Raw genomic sequence first — 19,517 nt, forward strand, 5'->3', positions numbered from 1 at the left:
CAGATTTCAGTACCCGATTTCTCATTGCTGCAAGGCCTAAACTTGCCCAAATTATTCTTCTTGATTTCGAGTAGAGACTTGCAGAAGATAACCTATCTGAACATTCGTAGGATCCAATTTCTCGATGCGATAACATCTTCAAACTGAAACTGTACAGCTTCTTACTGACAGTTTTCTCGTGAGAAATCTCTTCCCACATTTCCTTCAATTCTGTTTTTTCTGATTTCGTAATGTAAGACGTTACATATCGAGCAACAGCAATGGAATTGTCAGCTACATACTGTATATCCATGTTAGCGTTCCACATGGATAAAATCACTGGGTTGTAGTCATTTATATTTTTTGATTCTTCTTTTCTTTTAAGGTTGTAGGTATTCTTAGGTGATTTTCTTCTGATAGTATGTCTCACAGATGACATAAAACTGTTAACTCTTCCATTTGAAAGAACAGGTCTAGGAAATCCAAATCGACATTTAGTGTAGTATTTATCTTTGCTCTTGTATTTCCGTCGACAGTATTTTCCACACCGATGACTTTGGAAACGTAAAACTTGCTCCTTTAACTTTTTCTCTTCTGTGCTTTTTGGTATAGCACATGTTGCATATTCTTCAATGTAAGATAACACTGCTTCATCAGTATCTTTTCCAAACTTTGGGGCATCCTTGATCCACAACAGCATATGAATATGAGGAGCACCTCTTGCCTGGTACTCTTTTCTCCAAAAGAAATCCACTACTTCTCCTAGAGGTGGATTTTTTTTATTGCAGATGAAGGACATCATAGCCTCAAATCTATGATTGAAATATCTGCAAACATTAACCGGATCCAATGAGCACAGTTCTCCTGCTGTCTTGTATTCGATGTTTTTAATGTTTGAATTTGCCTCTCGTAGAAAATCCAGTAAATCATCCCAAGCGTACTCGGCACAGCTTAGGGTAAGGAACCATGTTGGAGTTCCTAAATTCCGTAACATGCATTTTAATTCACCATGGCGTCGGTACCAATATTCATTTGTCCCACGCTGACAAGCCATCAGATTGATCAGTTGTGTTTCCAAATGATCATCTCGGTGCTGCACTTTCTCCATAAAATCCTTAGCAGACACATTTTGTAAATGTACTCCACTTTTTAAAATGTGATTTACTGCATAAGACAGTGCAGACAAGTCGCTTTCAAATAAAAGATGGAACAAATAAGGAATACTTTGTCGAAATCTGGGATCTTCAGCATATAGTCTTGTAGTCCGATACTCAGAAGCTGGAATCTGTTCCGGACGTTCATCGTATCGTCCTCCTTTTCCTTTAGGAAACAGCTGGGGAAAACATCGAGCTTCCAAGCTCTCCTCCCATACACTCACGGGAGTTCCTTTTGCTTTCTTCATCTGAAATAGATCAATATTGTCTCCCATAACTTCTTTTGAATGAAGAGGATGTATGCTAAAATGTTCATAAATTTCTTCTTCCTTTGACTTGTCCACTTTTTCAATTTGTCCAGTTGGTGTTTCTGTGTCTTCTTGTAAATCTTCTTCTTCTTCTTCTTCTATATAAATTGATTCATACCATTTGTTATTCCTTTTCAAATACAAATTTGCTCTTTGTACTTTCCGTACATCTACCAGCTCCTGCCAAATCTTCTTATTCTTTGTAGGTACACCATTAACCAGAATAATTAATGGTTCAGTTTCCAAAGTATCCGCATCAATAGTTTCCATATTTTTTTTCAAATCCAAGGGCAAATACACCACTCTACCTTTTAAACCTCTCAGTAAATCTGAAGGAGGTAATTTACCAGTTTTGGGCTCCATACGTACTATGGTCTGGAACGGATGAACACATTGAATGAGTATAGACTCATATGTATTTAATTCAGAAAGTTCAGCAGGAATAGCATCCAATTCTAAATTATTATGTACAGCTCTGGTCGGCATTCTATTTTCCTCTAGCTTGTTGTAACAGTATTTACAAATACGCTGAACTTCACCCAATTCAAAACAATTTTCAAGAAATATATAGGTGGCAAAATCCTTCCACTTATAATTATCTTCATTTTCACTCTTTCTGTAGAGATCAACATACCTGGTTTGTTTTCTATAATGAGTTCTGCGGCAACAAATACAAGTAATATTTGGTCTTTCATTAGAGATTATTGCAAATTTTGTTATGTGATCATTAAATGTCTTACTTACAGAGGGTTCTACATTTTCTTCCACTTCTTCCTCATTTACTGTGTCCTTCTCTGCTATGTTTTGTTCAGGACCAAAGTAACAAAACTGAATTTCATCAACAACCTTCTCTACATCTGATACCGTTCCACGGAACAGAGCCCTATTCAATTCATCTAACTTTATTGCTGGACTTTTAGCAAAATACAACCGTCTTACAAACTTTCTCATTTCAGTATGATGAACAGCCAGCATCCTAAAATGATGGAAAACACTATTACACACTTTTCTAGATAGACAAGCCAGAGAATGACCCTGCAAACCAGTATTCTCTCTCACTCTGCATGGATCTAGACTTTGAACCACCTTAATCTTCTGTTTCACACTTTTTTTGCTATATTCTCTTAGAAACTCACGAAATTTATCAATAGATTCCTGACGCACAGTGCAAATACTACTACAATTCCAAGTGTACACTGGGGCTTTAGGACGTCTCCCCATAGCCTCATCCGCCATCACTTGTACCTCATCTCTTGGAACCATTATCTCCTTCTCCATTATGCAACCATTTTTCACTTCATAAGCACGACCTCTGGTGTCAACTGCATGCAGCAAACTATTACTTTGAAAATAACTCTCTTCATTAAAAAAAGGTTCACTACTTGAACTATGCATCCATTTTCCTAAAAACACTTTACAAAAGTTTGTTCTGTTCACTACTCTTTTCCTTTTGCTATGTGATTTCAGTACATTAACCATTTTGTCTAATGTACGCATCTTATTCAAAATTAAAATGAATAGTTTCCTTTTTAATTCTAATGCCTTTGCTGCAATGGCTTCAATTTCTTTTTTTCTCTTATAAAACTTTGCCTTTTGCTTATATTTCTTCACACCCTTTATCAAATTGGACATAACTCTCCTCTGAAACATTTTTCTACGTATCTCTTTAAACGCTGTTTTTCTGTTTAAGTTTATCTTTTTAGTTGCAGAAGGTATATTTGCATTAACTAAATTCTCAATTTTTTCCTGTCCTTTTCGATTGAAATCATTCTTTCCAGTACAGACATTTTGTACATTTTTCCTTTTTTTTAATATGTTCCTTAGAAAATCTTTTGTTTGCTTACCAGAAGATTTTTTCTTCTTCCCAACATGAGCATCTTCAACTAACTTAGGTCCTCCAGTTGTCTTCAAATATAGGTTTTTTTTGTGCTCTTTTTTTACTCTGGATTTTGTAGGCATCTTAAATTTTGTTCACTGCTCTTTAGCAATACCTGAAAAAAACTAAAAAAAAAATTCCTTTATTTTATTTAAATATATTACTACATTTGTTTTCACATTAGTCACAAAACGAAATTTCTTTGCCAATTTGAAAGCACACTTACTGCTCTTTTTTTTGGCAAGTGATAAACACTTTTACAGACTGACACATTATGAATCCACTTTTCAGATTTTTTAAAAAGCACATGTCCAAACTGCTTTTTCAGACCATCACCATTTGTAACCTGGGTGACTGCCTACACTCCAGCAAGGGCAACCAGCCTTAGTGATGCTGAATGTATTTGCATTACTGACTGAAACCTCAAACCCCACTCGCTTGTGAATACTGTGCATGATTCCACATGGTAAGTAGCTGGCTGTGTGCTAAGAGTCTGCTTCTGCACCAAAAAAAGGCTCCCCCTTTCCTTCTAATCCAACTGTGAAATCACCAGAGCAATACGCAATAAATCTATGCCTGTAATTCCTATTTACACACAGAGTCATGTTTTCACATTAGTCACAAAACGAAATTTCTTTGCCAATTTGAAAGCACACTTACTACTCTTTTTTTTGGCAAGTGATAAATACTTTTACAGACTGACACATTATGAATCCACTTTTCAGATTCTGAAAACAGCACATGTCCAAACAGCTTTTTGAGACCAGCAACATGTGTAACCTGGGTGACTGACTACACTCCAGCAAGGGCAACCAGCCTTAGTGATGCTGAATGTATTTGCATTACTGACTGAAACCTCAAACCCCACTCGCTTGTGAATACTGTGCATGATTCCACATGGTAAGTAGCTGGCTGTGTGCTAAGAGTCTGCTTCTGCACCAAAAAATGGCTCCCCCTTTCCTTCTAATGCAACTGTGAAATCACCAGAGCAATACGCAATAAATCTCTGCCTGTAATTCCTATTTGCACACAGAGTCATGTTTTCACATTAGTCACAAAACGAAATTTCTTTGCCAATTTGAAAGCACACTTACTGCTCTTTTTTTTGGCAAGTGATAAACACTTTTACAGACTGACACATTATGAATCCACTTTTCAGATTTTTTAAAAAGCACATGTCCAAACTGCTTTTTCAGACCAGCACCATTTGTAACCTGGGTGTCTGCCTACACTCCAGCAAGGGCAACCAGCCTTAGTGATGCTGAATGTGTTTGCATTACTGACTGAAACCTCAAACCCCACTCGCTTGTGAATACTGTGCATGATTCCACATGGTAAGTAGCTGGCTGTGTGCTAAGAGTCTGCTTCTGCACCAAAAAATGGCTCCCCCTTTCCATCCAATGCAACTGTGAAATCACCAACGCAATACGCAATAAATCTCTGCCTGTAATTCCTATTTGCACACAGAGTCATGTTTTCACATTAGTCACAAAACGAAATTTCTTTGCCAATTTGAAAGCACACTTACTGCTCTTTTTTTTGGCAAGTGATAAACACTTTTACAGACTGACACATTATGAATCCACTTTTCAGATTTTTTAAAAAGCACATGTCCAAACTGCTTTTTCAGACCAGCACCATTTTTAACCTGGGTGTCTGCCTACACTCCAGCAAGGGCAACCAGCCTTAGTGATGCTGAATGTATTTGCATTACTGACTGAAACCTCAAACCCCACTCGCTTGTGAATACTGTGCATGATTCCACATGGTAAGCAGCTACCTGTGTGCTAAGAGTCTGCTTCTGCACCAAAAAATGGCTCCCCCTTTCCATCTAATGCAACTGTGAAATCACTAGAGCAATACGCAATAAATCTCTGCCTGTAATTCCTATTTGCACACAGAGTCATGTTTTCACATTAGTCACAAAACGAAATTTCTTTGCCAATTTGAAAGCACACTTACTGCTCTTTTTTTTGGCAAGTGATAAACACTTTTACAGACTGACACATTATGAATCCACTTTTCAGATTTTTTAAAAAGCACATGTCCAAACTGCTTTTTCAGACCAGCATCATTTGTAACCTGGGTGTCTGCCTACACTCCAGCAAGGGCAACCAGCCTTAGTGATGCTGAATGTATTTGCATTACTGACTGAAACCTCAAACCCCACTCGCTTGTGAATACTGTGCATGATTACACATGGTAAGCAGCTACCTGTGTGCTAAGAGTCTGCTTCTGCACCAAAAAATGGCTCCCCCTTTCCATCTAATGCAACTGTGAAATCACCAGAGCAATACGCAATAAATCTCTGCCTGTAATTCCTATTTGCACACAGAGTCATGTTTTCACATTAGTCACAAAACGAAATTTCTTTGCCAATTTGAAAGCACACTTACTGCTCTTTTTTTTGGCAAGTGATAAACACTTTTACAGACTGACACATTATGAATCCACTTTTCAGATTTTTTAAAAAGCACATGTCCAAACTGCTTTTTCAGACCAGCATCATTTGTAACCTGGGTGTCTGCCTACACTCCAGCAAGGGCAACCAGCCTTAGTGATGCTGAATGTATTTGCATTACTGAGTCCAACCTCAAACCCTTAAACTATTCTTTTATTATACCAGTACACCTTAATTTATTGTGAAAACATAGTCCATATTATTTTACTTGTTCCTCACATTTAAATTTCTCCCAAAACAGAAAATAATAAACACAACTTCAACAAAAAGAATTGCATTTCTATTATTCATTTCTTAATTTACCATATACATCCCCTCTCAAACTCTAAACTCACCTTTAAAATTAGTTAGTTGTGAAAGAAATGTGGCACTCAAACAGCAGATTATCAGAGCCAGGATCTCTGTTCTTTATACCTCTCTCCTCTCAGCAGAACCAGATAATGGCAAACTTTCCCTCTCTTTTTCCACACATATACATGTTAGTTTCAAATCTCAGTGCTTGCCCCTTTTTTTCAAATGTAATCACACATTTCTATTGGTTGAAAACCAACCCTTTTCCAAAAGTACCCTTCCCCCAACTTGACTTCTGCCTAGTACCCTTCCCCCAACTTGACTTCTGCCTGCTACCATAGCAACAGCTCATGGAACACTGCTGTGTGGAGTCAGGTCAGAAGTTCGCCAAACAATGTTTCAATTCCACAGAGCAAGAGTGCTTGACTTTTCAAACCTAACAGCAAATCCATAGTACTGTTCTTTGGTAACACATTTTTCTGTACCAATACAAAACATGCTTCTATTAATTTACACATACAGCCTAGTTTTTATTCTAGAATGGCATGAAACAGCCAATCAGTTCTTTTTTTTATGAAAAAAATATGTATGCCTCCATTTCCAAACTGTCTTTCTTTTCATATTGCCATTCTACTGAATTACACCTCCTGAGTGCATCCAGTTCTCCTTTGAAGATGTTCACAGTGTGGATTGTAGGGCACAGCTATGTCTTCTGGAGTGAAAAGTTTGCAGAGAAAACAGGTATGGTGAGAGACCTTGCTTTGCCAAATGTAGACATTAAATGGATTGGTCAGAGAGGGTTAAAGTGGCACCAATTGATGCCATTGGTGAAATCCTTCATGCACATCCAACACCCTGACCTCATAATAGTGCACTGTGGTGGCAATGACCTAGGCACTTTGACTGGGGTAGGTCTGGAAATGCTTATGAAGGACACCTTTGCACAACTGTTTTCACTTTTCCCTAAAACTGCCTTTGTGTTTTCTAACATATGCCAAAGGCAAAAATGGAACTGGTCCAATCATTTCTGTCCGCAGATTGACAAAGCAAGAAAGCACGTCAACAAATCTGTTTCTGCTTTCCTCCGTGACTATGGTATGGGTTCCATTTACCACAACAACTTGCGTTATGACATGCAAGACATTTATAGAGGAGATGGTGTGCACTTCAATGATGAAGGGAACAGAGTCTTCCTCTTGAACCTTAGACTCTGCATCGGTACTTACTTGTAGGTACCACAAAAAAATCACTTCATAAACACAACGGCTCTTTTTAGAGCCCCCTAATATCTAAACACTTAAATCTGATTTTCATTTCTTTTTTTTTTTTTTTTTTTACCGTACGCTTACCGTACGCGTACCCCGTGATTTTTTTTAAAATCAATAAATGTTTTCTTTGTACTTTTCTGTCCTTTTTTGACCCCCTTACAAATGTTAGGGGGTCTGTAACTCTCCTCCTTGCCCCCTTTTCTTGTTATCACTCTTTTTTTTCTGAGTGAAACACACGAAATGGCGGCCGCCGCTTCCTGGTTTCGACCGATTCGAATGTTTACTAAGATCTAAGAGCCAATCAGAATCGCGCTCGCGCACGCCACCGTACACGTATGGTAAGCGTACCGTAAGCGCACCGTAAGCTGGCTCAGATATATATATTGATTTAAAGGCTATTTTCTCAGAATCTACTGAACAGATTTACACCAAACCTACAAAAGGCACTTCCTTGACCTGAGGACTACCTCTCTGCAAAATTTCTAGTAATTCTGTTCAGCCGTTCGGGCTGTAGCCCTGTCTAAAGGTCCTATGGAAAAATGCATGGGAAAAACGCGTTTTGGGACCCCCCTTTTATCTCAGCCCCCGCTTGACGAATCCCCCCGAGACATTCAGGGAAGGAGCGGAGCGTAGCGCCCCACCTATTTTGAAAAATTCGCAAGGATTCGTCGACCGGCGCCAAAGTTATTCAAAATAGAATGTTGCGGATTTCCTATGGAAACGTGGTCCTAACTATAACTACCTACTGGCGACTGCCAGTAGGTAATATATATATATATATATATATATATATATATATATATATATATATATATATATATATATATATCCCCTACCGGCAGTAGGCAGTTAAAGTTAGGACCTAGTTAACATAGGAAGCGTTTTTTCTTTTGCCAATATCTTTGGCGTCGTTTGACGAATCTCCAGAAATTTTCAAAACTAATTGTTCACTCAGATCAGCTCCTGTCTTGAAATTTTCGGGGTGATTTGTCAATGGGGGGTCAAGAAAAATGGGGGGGGGTCCGAAAACATGTTTTTTCCATGTTAATTTCCATAGGAAACTTTAGACACGGCTACAGCCTGAACTGCTGAACGTAATTACACCAAATTTGGCAGAGAGATAGCTCTTGGTCCTTTAAATGATATAAATATGTGCAGTATTTTTGACATATTTAAATATTTACAGATATCGATATTTGAGAATTGTGAGATCTGATTGGCTGAGCCGTTCCGAGCATGAGCTTGCCTCTGATTGGCTGCCAACAGTTAAACTAGGAAGCGTTGGTAGCCATCTTGTGACTCGGTTGAAACCAGTGACGGCCTGTGTAGGGCGTTTTACCGGGGTGGTGACGTGGCGCAGAGGAGGGGCAGGGTGGGGGGTTGCAAAATGCGGCAAACGGCCGATTTCAGGTAAGTTCCGAAAAAAATTAATAAAACAAATTTGGAGCTGCATCGCATTCTGCGCCACGTCACCGCCCCGGTAAAACGCCCTACACGGGCCGTCACTGGTTGAAACGAGTAGGGGGGAAAAGGGGGAAAAAAGTAGAAGAGGACAGGGTAGGAACACTGTGACCTCACTAGGGTGCTCAGGGGGTGCCACAAGGAGTCTGAAGGTAAAAAAAACCCATTTTTTATATGTTTTCGGCGGGATTCACGTGATTTGCGTAGGGCCTGGAAATCACAGCGGGAAAAAGAAAAACAAACCACGGTGTTGCACGCTTAGTTTAATTAAGCCCCTAGGTGGGCTACTTTCCGGGAGCAATGTTTAGTTATGATGTAGGTTTGCTTCTGTCACGGACACCGCCACTTCCTCTGAGCAAATATAATGATATGGGGGGTATGCGTCTTCCCTCCCCCTCTGCTCGAAAGAGCAGCACCTGTTTGGAGCTATACGTAAAATGTAAGTGTCATTGTTGCCAGGGCACTACTTCCCCAGTCATCTATGCAGTAAAATGCGGGGGTCTGTTGCGGACTGCTGGCCCCGGGGAGTACAATGTTAGCGGGCCTTTAAATTGGATGGAGACGTATCGTCCAGTTTCTCTTAAGAAGCTTTCCATGGCTCTGGGTATCGTTATCTCCGAGCGCCGGTTTCAACAATGAGCTGTGGTGCATACCCCTGGGACATTGTAGTTTGGTATGGGAGGGCGGGATCTATGCAGTGTTGCCGATCTATCTCAGCAAAGTTCTGCTTCGCTTCATGGAAGCGAGAGGAGGAAATTTGCTCCCGCTTTTATGAAGCAAAGCAGATTTGCTTTTGGGCAAAGGGAGCTTGCATAGAGCAGCTGGCTTTGTTCAAAAGGAATGCCGGCTGCCACAGGAGGTGGGGAGGTGGCAGGGAGTGTGGGAGATTGGGGCTCGTTGCACGGTTTCCCAACATTGCGGCAAGGCTCCAGAGTATACGGTTCCCTGGGCTTAAAAAGAGCAGGCTGAGTTTTAGTTATAGGGTGGCTCTAAAAGGAGCCCTTGTTTTCATTATGAGTTTGTTGGAACTACATGTAAGTGCGGATGCACAGCTTAAAGTTGTTGAAAAAAACTTGGTTTCCTTGATCTGTGAAATGAACTCCATCACTTCTGTATATGTCATCCGTATTAAAATGTATATTGTTGTTGTAGATGGACCCCATTCTATGATCTCTGAGGTATGCAGACACAGCTTTATTGACATTCTTCCCAGCTTTATCAATCTGAGGACAGAATTGATTTGACCATTTCCACATCTGTCTTTGGCATATATTGGAGTATACAAAGACAGTTTGAGGTAAAAGCAACATCAATTGTGCAAAGGTATCTTTCATGAGCATTTGCAGACCAACCCCAGTCAATGTGCCTAGGTCATTGCCACCAAAGTGCACAATCATGAGGTCAGGGTGTTGGAGATGCAAAGAGGTTTTAACCAAAGGCAACAATTGGTGCCACTTTAATTCTGTCTGTTTAAGCTACTTAATGTCCACATTTTGAAAACCTAGGTCTTTGTCAATACGCCTGTGTTCAGCATAACTTTTGCACCAGAATCCATAGCTGTGTCCTACAATCCATACTAGCATTTTGAAGGTATGACTGGAAGGAATCAAAAGATGTCTGTAGCTCATGTAGTCCTTTGGTAGAATGAGAGATATGTTGAAAGGTGGAGAAGAAGCTTTTTTTGAGAAAACCATAACTGATTGGCTGATGAAGAATATTGTGTAGTGAAAACCTGGGTGCATGTTACTTTCATTCAAACATCAATCATAAGGTGCGTCAGATTATAAACACCCAGTGGCACATCCTTAACTCAGACTCCCATAAAAATATCCTCCCTAAACCTATCTTTGCGTTTCGCCGCAACAAAAATCTGAGAAACGTTTTGGTTAAGTCAAGAGAGCCTCAAAGAGACAGGTTCATACAGAAATCTATTACTGGAAGTAACCCCATTATGGGAACACACAAATGTGGCCATTGTCACGCTTGTGAGTTTGCCACTGTAGGCCATGTCCTTACCTGGGGGAAACGTACTTTCACCTTCAAGAACATGACCAATTGTCGTACCAGTAATGTGATTTATCTCATCCTGTGTCCCTGCCATAAAGGATATGTAGGTGAAACTGGCAGGGAACTCAGGGTGAGATTTAGTGAACACAAGTCAGCCATAACTAATCACGGGCACTGGAGCTCCGATGGTTTCCCATTGGCTGGAGTGTGGACACTCAGTGGAGGATTTGCGTTGGACTATTCTGGAACACATTCTACCTTCCAAGGATGGGAATACTGACACCTTAAGGCGTAAAAGAGAGGTATTCTGGATTTATACTCTCCAAACATTCGATAATGGACTCAATGAGTCTCTCCCTTGGGAGAATGCTATCATCTGAATTGTACTTCTCGTCAGTTTTATGCTTTATTAGAAGGCCGATTCCCTTTTTGACTTGGTCGTTACATGAATACCGATTTTTTTGTTGCTTATATATTTTGTTGCCTCCTGGCTTTCTTTACTCATCGTTTTGTGACGATATTATTCTCTCAATATGGCCGAATTTTTGGCTATCTATTTTTTTCTATTTTCTTCTATTTACTTTCTGCACCATTAGGGTCCGCTTTCTATTTCTCTGAGAGGGCCTTTCCATCATGGGTCACGTGATTCCTTCTTGCCGGGTATTTTAGCACTGCACTTTTACCCGGGCTCTGTAGCTATCGGTGGCCGGCTGCGGGACTCCGTATCTCCACCAGGATACCGGTTTGGGGACTCACGCGGTAAGGTTTTAGCACACTTGCTGACGGCGTTTCTTTAATATCCTAGGCTAATTAATCCCATTTACTTATACTTGGGTTTTTCTTGGGGTTTGTTTCTAGAGCCGAAAACGATGTCTGGTGGACCCTGTGCCTATTTGATCTTTATATGATCTACTTATATCATCGACTAGCCCATTACAATCCCCTGGAGCTTTTATTGGTGAGTTCCCATAACGCCTATTATCATTTAGGTATACTTCCGAGACAAGTTAATCCTGGTTAGTTACTTTGGAACTACGATCTCTTTTTGTCTACAGATCTTAGACACGACTGTGGAATGTTGTATATAAACCCGTGATCCAGCTACCCATAGCTTGTGGTTTTCTCTATCTTGAGGCAAGATAGTTTTTTATTCTGCATACTGACCCGAGTTAGCTTGTCAGTATCTGCAATAGACCCTGCTGTATATCTTCGCATTTCTGTGCAGTATGTACTCAATTGTTTTTTTACAGATTTCTGTTCTTGATCTTTGGATGTATTACCTATTTTCACATCTATATTTTTAGTTTTTTCGCTAGTTTTTGGATGCCATGTCTTGATTTTTAGTCCATTATACATTGATTCATTTCATTTTCTTTCCAGCTAAGTATGCGTTCTCCGGCCTGAGTTTCCAGCTCTAAATGATGTACTAGGTGTTAAAGCTACGCGCACACCAGTGATTTACAAGCTTTGCTGAGATACCTCTCCCTTTTTAAGTATGAAACCTTCTTAAGCATGGCTTTTTTCGTTAAATTATCTATGCTTGATTATTTCTTTCCTCTATTTTTCGTTTTTCAATAAGAATGCTTTATTGTTCTCATTATGTCACTTCAACTTTACATTGCACACGATTCTTTGGTGACGGTTTCCTCTTATTCTCAATTCTTTTGTGGGGATTGTATCCTTGTAACAACAGGTTTTGTGTTTTATGTATTTTCTATTATCCTAAATCTTGGTTTTGTGCTCCACAGACCGGCCACGTATTTATGTGCCCGAAGCCCGACATGTAAATTAGTATTCAGTCTCAAACAAATCTATTTGTGTATTTTCATTAAGACTGTTATGTCAATTGCGCCCTGAGGAAGGAGCTCATTGCAAAATATTCTGGGATCTCCGAAACGCGCGTCGGCGCTTTTTCGTCTGATTTATTGTGTTTTATGTATGCAATATTGTACTGTGCAATTTTTGTCCATTGTTGTCTTTATATGTATGAATCTGGTATATGTATTGTATTTTATAGTTCTTTTGTGTTGGGCATATGACTGTGTTCTTTAAATTACTTATTGTGTTAAAATTGAATTCATAATATGTTTGTTTTTATATGGAACTAACTAGTAGTGATTTCACTACAGCACTATAATGCAGAGTACCATTTTAGATAAATAAATAAAAATGAAAGAAAAAATAATCTAATTACTTCTTTTGGTCTGTGGGCACATCTCTATTTATGGACTTATTGCCTATATATATTGCACCAGTGGGGGGAATGTGCTTCTGTTTTTTGCAGTCTCTTATGCTGAAAGGACTGCATGGTGTTGTGACTAAGGTACAGGGTTGAATTAAGAGTGAAAATCGTCCCGCTAAATGAGAGAAATAGGGATGTTTGCAGATTGTGCCTTGTCAGAAAATACAGGGGGGGTGCGTTTCTTTACAAGAGATATGTTTTATGAATGTCTGGGACATAGAAAATACATGGAAATGTTTCCTGCATAGTTTGTGTACAGATTTGTTCATACTGGTGAATTACATGTGAATATAAGTGAAGGTAAATGTCAGGCTCTTACCCTGTGCTGAACCTGCGTATATTAGAGGGCCGGCAGATGGATAGTTTTGGAATGACACATCCTTTTACTCCCCCTCTCCCTACTTCTAGCCCCCAACGGTTCCTCCCTCTTCTCTTTCTAAAAAGAAAGTAACAGAGGCCCATCTACCGTGAAAAATAGCACTTAGACCTTCACTGGCCTGTTGATTGCATCTGTAGAACAGAGAGAAAGTCACAATCGGTGTGAATGCTACAAGAGTGCAGTATGTCATGTTGAAGGACTACATGGTCTTGTGACTAAGGTACAGGGATGAATTGGGTCGAAAATCAGCCAGGGAATGTAAAAGGAATGGCCGTCTGCAGATTGAACCTTGCAGGAAAATACTGGGGGCAGGGCTTTAACAGGGACATGCTTTATTAACTTCAGGGAGATGAAAAAAATGAAATGTTGTGTGCATACTTGGTGCACGGGTTTGCGCACACTTGTGAAGCATGCGTGAATATAAGTTAAGGTAATTGCCAGGCTTGCTGCTCGTGCTGAAGCTTCATACATCACATGGGGCAGCAGATCGAGAGACTGGGAATGACACGTCCCTTGACGCCCCCCGTCCTTCCTCCCGCTCTCTAACTGTTACTCTCCCTTCGTTTGTAAAAGGAAGGTAACAGAGGCCCATCTGTGTGGACCATCACTGGGCTACTGGGGGCATCTGAGGAGCACAGAGAAAGTTGTAATTGACTTTTATGCTACAGAAAAAACCGCACACAGTTGCAAATTACATACTGCTCAATTTAGATTGCTCAACGATTCGTCTTAACAGTTTAAGTTTGCTGAGGTTTGTCTATGGTTCAACATGTATTTTCAGACTAGTTATGTATCGGAACATCCGATACCTATAAAACACAGGTATCGATCTATTTGTATAATTGTTTTAGGTATGATGCCACTAGGAAAAGGGACAGGGAGATGCATGCATCCTTTCAGTAATATGGTGAGACTATCAACTGGACATGTAAAGGGTTTCTGGTTTGCATTTGAGTAGTCCAACATTGTTAGTAGTTGCTGAGTAGTAAAGATGCAACAAGAAATGAGGTTAAAGACATGGTGGGAAAGGAATTAACTGTTGGTATTGTATTTGTAACATACGACACAAATATGAAACATTTTAAAAAATGTATTTCAAATAACATGGCGTAATGTGCAGTATATGTGTCACAACAAAAATGAAACTATATGATAGAATTACAATCAAAATAGCACTGAATCGATATTTGATAAATGGAGATGTCATTAGAAAAAGAGAATAGAGAAAAAAATATCTTGAGTAACATTTCTCTTCCTGCAAAAAAGTATTATTATAAAATAGAACATCTCAGAGGTTTATCTGCAGACTACATAACTTTTAATATAGATAGTAATGTCCTCAACGGGTAAGTCGTCCGTTTCGTCGGCCAGCTCTGGGACACCTAAGCAAATAGAGTGGAAACATAAAGATAGTGTAACCAAGTATGTAAAGGGGAATTTGTAAAGAAAGTCAATATTTGAAAATGCAAAAAGGAAGGAAAAGCGAAATGAGAAAAAGGAAAAAAACTGTGTTCTTGAAGTGTTCATATAAGAGGCTGTCAAATCGGGTTACCATGCGCACTTATGGAGATCCATCGAAGTTCAAGAACTCAGAAACACCGTGATATGCACTCAGCTCTAAAAGGTCACCTGCATCTCTCCAAGCAAAAAGGGTCGCCATCCAATTGAGCAAGTTGAAAGAACAGACATGGTCATTGTAATCTTCTGCCAGCAGGAGCATGTCAGGGCAACTTGCATCATATTCTAAGATAGTCTGCTGCAAGAAACGCTGCATATGAGCGCATATACCAGAAAACACTCCACGTAGACCTATATTTCTTTTACAAAAGATTGAATCTAGTATGGGTATAAATATATGCCAAACATCAATGCATCTATGGAGGGATGCGGAGCACTTTTGAAGGACCCTATCGCGATAACTGGAATCGCTATAACAGGCCACATCCATTGAGTATTCTGACCACTTTGTGGGGTTGTCACCTCTTACGGTGGCTGACTACGTCTTTCATTGCGTAACTACATAAAATATAGAAGATATAAGAGCCAGCAATATACGTAATTATATAATTCGCGATTTTATCTCTGCCATGGTCCTGCATTGACCTACACCAGATACGTTGAAGGTCACACATACATTCTAACACGTGAAAATAAGGCATAGTGGCCACCACCCTCGATAAAGACTCTGTTGTTCCAGTTTTGTACATTGGAATTTATAATACAGGAAACTTGTTCCCCCTGTTTATTTGCCTGTGTGATACTGTGCCCGATTTGGACAAGGTCTTGAAGAAGGTGGTTTACGTCCAGACCTTATTGTTTTTTTCATCTTGACGGAAATGATTTACATCTTATGTTTCCCTCTTAATCCAGATGTGCATAAGTGTCTTGTATGAGTGTGAACGATTGTGAGGAATGTATGGGTTGTAAGAAGATTTGTTATTTTGGGGATAAACAAAATTGTACTTAATTTTGCATGATTGTCTATATGTATATACATTTTTATGCAAAAAAGAAAAAAGTTTTGTATCTATTAAAAAAATGACATTTAATGTATTGGTAAAAAAAGGAAAAAAGAAGTTAACGAAAATAATAAACATGACCTCATAAAATCAATCACGTTGTTGTAATGTTATAAATATTTGATGTTTGGCATATATTTATACCCATTCTAGATTCAATCTTTTGTAAAAGAAATATAGGTCTAAGGGGAGTGTTTTCTGGTTCATTTTGGTCTGTCTAGTTCCCCTCTTACTCCCAGACCTCATTCGCCCTTTAGAGGGGGTCCGTTGCGCTTTGATTGCATGAGAGCATGTACTCTATCTCCCCGTTATTGCATTATAAAATGCATTGTTCAAGCATATGTCTCTGGAACAGTCCTGATCATGAGCCAGCAATGGTCTCAGCAACAGTTCATTATCCAGGGAATCGCGTGAAGTAGTAGAGAGGCAGACATACAGGTCGCATTCAAAGGGGCACCGGAGACAGTAGACCACAGTTTGCACGCAGGTGAAATACAAGTAGCGGAAATTCAGCCTATATCTGATGCCAAATATTGCTAATGGCAAGCATTCAAAAACTTGTAGCATCCGTTCCCGGTACAGCTCCAATTGACGTGGGTGGGGTTGAAGCACAGGACGGGCAGCCATTTGGTAGTGGAGCTGAATAACGAGCACTGCACAAGCCAGGTAGAGCAGCAAAGGAACCCACCAAATGCGCTTGCAAAATTAGAATGAATGAAATCCGGTTTTACTATAAAAATAGTCTGAAAAGAGATAACAAGGCGGGAGTGCACTAGTTTAAAAAAAATGTGGTAGGCCTTCGGTTTCAGAGTGATTAAATATTTGGAGTTTAAATTGTGCAAAATGTAGCGGAATATTGGCATAGTGCAGTGACTCATTGTCACTTGGTGCTTACCCACCTGCAATTTGAAGGTCTCACAAGCTGATGTGTGAGCCACTTGTTGTAGAAACAATAGCGGTTTGTGTTAGTGTTTAAAATTAAAATCTGTTTTCAAAGTAGGAATGGAAGGCCAAAGCAAACCATCTCCAAACGCATGTGGGGGAGGATAGAAGACATTGGTGCAACATGTTACACGTTGTGAAAGAGTTGGTATGTACGGGATTCCTGCTTGTAGGCAATAGGACTTGCGGGTATTTGGAATAAGATAACTGCTTTTGAAAAACACACTGACCGTGGGAATAACAGCAGCTACTGGAGTTTGTTTAAAAAGCTGTTTAAATTATGGGCGGAAACTAACAATTTCCGTTTAATGTAACTTGTGTACAAACTAAAGAATATTGAACAGAACAAACAGTGTGTTTCTCTGTTAGGAAAAATTACTTATCTTCATTCTAACAGCAAAATGCAAAACCAAGGAATCCAAAACATGAGTAAAAGTAGTTTCAAGGTAGTTAAATGTATGAACGGGGTAATGTTTTATGCAATCATGGAGTTTGTGCTACACAGACATAAATCAATCAGAGATTACCAACACAATTTTGCAAACTCCCCGTTTGCATTCTTGCAGTTAAGTAATGACTCAGGCAGTATGAAAGCAGTCATTGATTCCCTCAGATACTACCCATGCAGTCCCGCAATGACCCCGAAATTACTCTTGAAGCAGTGTTGTAAATAGGTAGGCATTATCTTTTTATTGATATAGTCACTTAGGGAGTGGCCATGGACTCAGAGAATCAAGTAGGCAGTACTACCACACAAATTAAATCATTCATGGATTCCTTATGTAGTTATACAATGAGTGACGGAGTACTTTTGCACTCAAGCATTCACTGAGGCACTATGTATGCAGAGATTAATTACTTGAACTACTAGCTATGAACTTATCCATTCAGTGATGTAGAATAGAAGCATTTCTCCAATTATTCTGGAAATACAGTGTGACTCATGGAAACTGTGAGGCAGTACTGTTAGTCATGTTTTCACTACAGGAGTATGTATGTATTTATGTAATCTGCAACACAATTTAGTTATAGTCAGAGAATATCTTACAGTAGTACAAAAGAGCTTATGCAATCAGTAAATAACACCTCACCTGCCTTTCATATTTTTAAAAGTAATTATGGACAGTTGGATGTATCAACTAATAGTAAAATAAATGTTGATTTATTTTCCTTCAGTGTGTTTTTAAGTTTTAAATTTGAAGAAATACAAATTTAATGATACATGAGTGTAGTGTGTCATGTTGAACAAACTCTATAGTCTTTTGTCTGAGCAACTGGGATAAATTGGGGTCTAAAATCGGTTTGGGGAACGTAAAGTAAATGGGCCAAGTTTGCAGATTGTTACTTGTTGGAAAATACTTAAGACGGGGGGAGTTTTAGAAGACATCTTTTTTATTTATTTCAGGGAGATAGAATAAAAATTAATGTTGCCAAGAAACTTGGTGGATGGGTTTGCTCACACTCATGAAGCACATGTGAATATTAATGAAAGTAGTTGTCAGGCTTCCTGCTCATGGTGAATCTGTGTATATTACAGGGCCGGCAGATCGAGAGAAAGGGAATGATAGATCCCTTGACCCCCCTACCTACACCCCCCTCCTGCCCCTTCCTAACGCTTTCTATCCTCCCATTTGTAAAAGGAAGTACACAGGTCCATCTGCATTGAAAGATACCAATTAGACCCTCACTGGGCTGGTGGTGGTATCTGACCAGCAGAGAAAAGTCGCAATCGCTTTTAGTGGTATACATAAAAGCTGAACACTGTTGCAAGTTACATAGTGGCCTATTGTATATTGGTCTAGTGTTTGTTTTAACATTTTGACTTTGCTGAGGAATGTCAATGGTTCTACATGCATTTTCATACGTGTTATGCATCAGAAGATGCAAAACTTATAAAACACAAGTATACATCTACTTGTATGTTTCTTTTAAGTATGATATGAGTAGGAAAAGGCACAGAGAGAAGCATGCCTGCTTTCAGTAATATGGTGAGATTTTCAAGTGTCACATGAAAAGGGTTTTCAGCTTTGTATTTGGTTGGCACAACACTGTTAGTAGTTGCTGAGTAGTGAAGATGCAAATGAGAAATGAGGTGAAAGACATGCTGAGAATGGGATTAGTGATTATGGTAGTTCGTATGAGTTTTTTGGAAGGTATAGTTGAAGTGGGCTGTATTATTTATGTGTCTTTGTGAAATGAGGAATGCAGTTTCTGATGTTTGAAGGACTGGCTGGTGTTGTGAGTGAGGTACAGGGTTGATTTAAGATCCAAAATCGGCCTGGTCAATGTATAAGAACGTTTGTGCCTTCTTTACAAAAGAAACGTTTTGTGAATGTTTGGGAGATAAAAAAGAAATGGAAATGTTCCATGCACATTTTGTGTATGAATTTCTTTACAGTGGTGAAGAACATGTGTATATAAGTGAAGGTAATTGTGAGGCTCTGTCTCTGTGCTGAATGTGCGTATATTAGAGGGCCAGCAGATCTAGAGTTTGAGAATGACACGTTCCTTGACTCCCCCTCCCAAACAATTTTATCTCCAACAACGGTTCCTCCCTCTCCTCTTTCTAAAAAGAAAATAACAGACGTCCATCTACCGTGAAAAATAGTATTTGGACCTTAATTGGCTTG

The sequence above is a fragment of the Triturus cristatus genome, chromosome 11, assembly GCF_964204655.1.
Source record: "Triturus cristatus chromosome 11, aTriCri1.1, whole genome shotgun sequence".
NCBI classification, from domain to species: Eukaryota; Metazoa; Chordata; class Amphibia; order Caudata; family Salamandridae; genus Triturus; species Triturus cristatus.